Source organism: Malurus melanocephalus, unplaced genomic scaffold (genome assembly GCF_030028575.1).
Source record: "Malurus melanocephalus ecotype Western Australia unplaced genomic scaffold, MMel_1.1 scaffold_789, whole genome shotgun sequence".
Taxonomy (NCBI): domain Eukaryota; kingdom Metazoa; phylum Chordata; class Aves; order Passeriformes; family Maluridae; genus Malurus; species Malurus melanocephalus.
The window spans coordinates 63,203-67,291 of record NW_026624021.1 but is presented as its reverse complement, the minus strand read 5'-3'; positions in this window follow the sequence as shown (position 1 = coordinate 67,291).

The window sequence follows — 4,089 nt, the reverse complement described above, 5'->3', positions numbered from 1 at the left end:
CGGGCGGGCGGGCGGGCGGTGGGGTGCGGAACGGCCGCCCCCGTGGAAGGGGAGTCGGGTGTGTTTCGCGGGGGGCTTTGGCGCGGGGATCCGCCGCCAGCAATGTCCGGGCGCTTCCCCCGGCGGCGGGGGCGGGCCGCGCCCCGGGGTGCCCGACGGCTCTCCCCGCGGTCCCGCCGCACGGCTACCGCGGCAGCGCGGCACGGCACGGCACGGCACGGCACGGCACGGCACAGCTCGCCGGCCCCGCGCGGCCCGAGTGGGCATGTGCGAGCGCCGCACATGCCCATTAGGGAAAGCGGGTGCCGCCGGCGAGCTGTCCCTGCCCGTCTGGCGGTCCCCGGCAGCCCGGCGTGGTCTCCGSAGCCGCCCCGGGCTGCCCCGGCAATGCCCCGCACCGAGAGTCCCGCACCTGCCGGCGCCGCGCCGGGACCGCCGTGCCGAGGGAGCGCTGCCGTGTGGCTGAGCGCGCTGCCACCTGCGTGTAGGTACAGTCCGTCCCCGCCGGATGCCATCCAGGAGCACGGCCTTGTTTTTAAACAGAAATTTATTTAAATAGCAGAAACGAGCATAAATATTGTGGCTGTTGGCGTATTTGGGCACGTTGATTCCTAGCGTTGCTAGCTGGCCCAAGCTGCTACTTCCCAAACCAAAGGTGTTGATAGTRGGAGTCCAGTTACTACCCAGGCCAGTGGCTTTACAAATCTGAGAAAAGCAAGTTTCTGTTTGACAGCTGCTACATGTGTTGCTGCATGAAACGGCAGTGGCTCCTTGTTTTGGTTGTTGATAGACTGTCATCCTCCCTTTTACATTTCGGTAGTGTCTGACCTAAGCTGATGTTTTGTCATGGATGCTTCATGCACAGAACGTTGACATCATTCCTGACTCCACACAGCTAGGTCACACAGCCTGAATACTAAACTCTTTCTATGTGTCACTTGAATTTAGTGAGCAAGAGAGTGGCTTGATTGAGCACTGCCAAGTTGTGGCTGGTAAGGTCCCAGCATCTCCTGGTCCTTTTGGATTTCATGYCCAAGACCGGGAATCACTCTGAGAGTGATCTGCCTATGAGGTCAATGCAGCTTCATCCAGCGTGCCCAGGCCAGGGATGCTGGGGTTTGTAACACGATCGTGCCCCCTGCTTGGTTCCATTCCCACAGAGGTGCGTCCCCACTGCTTGTATCAGTCCTGCGTATGTTTGAGAACGAAAATTTAATTTGAATATATTTTAAAGAAAATCTCAAAGCTGGAAATAGAAGCACAGACATGGGAGAGGATTGGACCCAAGAGGATTGGGTGATGCTCAGTATTAGGTCAGGTGTCAAAACCCAGGTCTCCTGTCTCCCAGTCCAGAACTTTCCCCTCAATGCCCAGATYTGAGCACAGGCTTACTCACCTCATTGTACATCAGGGAATGTCGGGATGTGCCTAGTACTGTACATCACTAGCAACAAGTAAAGAACTTTTGTCATTGCTGCAGGCAGTATCATCTGTGCTGGGTTTTTTTTGGGTCTCCATTAAAGATATTTTATCATTATTAAAAATGAAGGGAGATTATTAATTGTTTCAGTAACCATCCWGTGGCCAATTCATCGTTCCTCCAGGGTATCTCAGGAAAACTAGTTTGAGGATCTGACATCTAGCCCAGTTCTTAGCACATTAACTTTGGGTAAGCTGTAAGTGACCCCAGGAAGACTCATAGCATAATTTAAGAGCATTGAATCCAACCATATATGCATTTTTGCAGGGTTGTAGAGGAAAACACTGATTTATCAGGAATTCTGCTGGAGGTCATCCCAGAGCAGTGCCAGTCTTACTGCCTGTTGTAACCAGCAACAGGCTGCGCTGTTAGCTGCAGTGGAAATGATAGTCAAAGGTTTTCACCCCACGGAATTCTGCCTCTGTTTGGCCCGAGGAATTTGACTGTGGGATTGCCTGTAGGGGAGGGACATACAGGGGAATGTGAGGCAGCTTGACACGAACTACTGGAACTCAGCTGTGTGTGTTGGAGCTGCACCGAGCCTGTGACACTGCCACAAGCACCCCGAGGATGTTACCAAACCGGGGGGAAAACCTGCATACTCCTGACTCTGCAGGTGCTAAAATCGCCTTGTTACTGAGCATCATTGCTCTGGCGCTCCAAAAATCACCGTCAAAATGTGTCCTGTGGGAATGGGGATGTCAGGAATGGAGCAGCTTCAGGCCTCCCCCAGCACTTTGTGCAGAGCAAAGCRCGGCGAGCTCTCACCTCTGTTGTAGGGGAGAGCACTGAGCTTTATCCTGCTCTGAGCTTTTCTGGAGGAACATGGAAGGGCAGGATTTCTATCACGGATATGTGCCGCTCTGCTACGGCTCTGAATGCCGCTTTACAAAATAGATAATGATGTCTCATTGCTCCAGAGAGTTTCCAAACTAAATTAAGAAGAGAATGATGGGAAGGGATGACCGTGCAATGAGGTGCAGACGCTGGGAATAGGGATAATGAGGGGGGAACAATATGATTATGTCCTTTCAAAGCAAACGCCTCGGGGTAGCTCCTTTTGGGGACAGAGTGTAAAAGGGAGATGGGGAAGATGTGACTCAAAGGCAGCATTTGCACAGGGTTCAAATCTGCTCTCAAGAGCAGGTTTGTCATCTGGGAAGCATTTGTTGACTCTCAGATCCCTGCAAAGAGACTGAGACATGTTCAGAAGCTTTCAAGGCCAAACATTCGAGGTCATGTGGATTAGGATGAGGCCATGGTGTTATTCCCAGGTCAGACATCCACCCAGCAGCCCAGGCCAGAGGGCTTTAGGATGACTTGAACATMTAGAAATGAGTATATCTTCATGCATCTGCTCAAATCTCACTATGATGGGAAGTTTTARCACTAACGTGATGAGAAGAAGTTGACAAGGTTTTATTTAGAATAACTTCTTTCTCCTCCCGAGAAGTGGTCCAGTGAAAGAAAAAACTGAGAGAAGTGATGGAGGAGGGGATTCCTGATGAGTAACTTCAGATGAGTGAAGAGGGCCTAGGGGAAAGGAAAGGTGTCAGGAGCAGCTGGGATGGCTGTGGGAGGTATGCAGAGAATCAGGATTTTGCATTGTTTTGTTAGGCATGAGGAACCACAGAAGATATTTTAGGAGCATGTACAGGGGATTTAGTGCTGCAAACAGGGAATTTTTTTTGCAGCAGGGCTGAGCAATGTGTGATGCAGGTTCCAGCTGGAGCTTGGAAAGAACGAGGTTACCCACAGTGAGGAGATGGGTAACAATGACTTTTTTTTTTTTTTTTTTCCGAAGGGAACTAGAAAGAAATTCTTCAGGGAGAGTTTAATAATTATGGTCAGATTCTTAAAGATGGCAAAACCTATTTTATTGACATTGGCTGTGTTATGCTCACTTTTACTGGCTGAAAGTCATGCTGGTGACATGGAAAGATCCTGTGCTTAGTGCCAAGGGATCAAGAGGACATGCTGCCAGCCCAGGATGGCTGGGGAGAGCAGTAACTCTCATTGCATCACCCGACCAAGCTCTGCTCTKTATTTCTTGGCCTCAAGTCTGGGACCTGGGCCAATGCCAATTAAATTGGTGAGGGCACAGACAAGGTTAATGATAAAGTTAATCTCCCATTGCTGATTGGTGAGGGATCCTCACAACTCTCAACTTTTGTCCATTTGCAGTTAACAGAAAAGTGAAGCAGAAGGAGGCATCCTCCTTATTTCCAGCCCAGGTTCCATCACAGGAGGAATATTATACAAAAGTATCACTCTTTGAACTCATATGTGCTGCATTTCTCCCAGAAGGATGACACTTTGCTTCTACTAAAAAGAGCTTTCTAGAAGGAACCTTGGGAAATGGAAAGCTGGTCACAGTACTGCTWGTGGTTTATATTTAATCAATGAAACTGTTCGCTTTCCACTTTTCTTCTCCTCATGCTCACCTACTTTTGGCTGGCAGCAAGGAGTGGGGCATCATGGGCACAAATGGCATGATCAGAGCTTAGAGGGACCCCAAAACTGAGGTGATTTTTAAACTGTGCAGCCAGAGAAAGCAGAAATGAAATACATAAACAAAGCAGCATCACAAAGGCTGTGTGTTTCCTCTC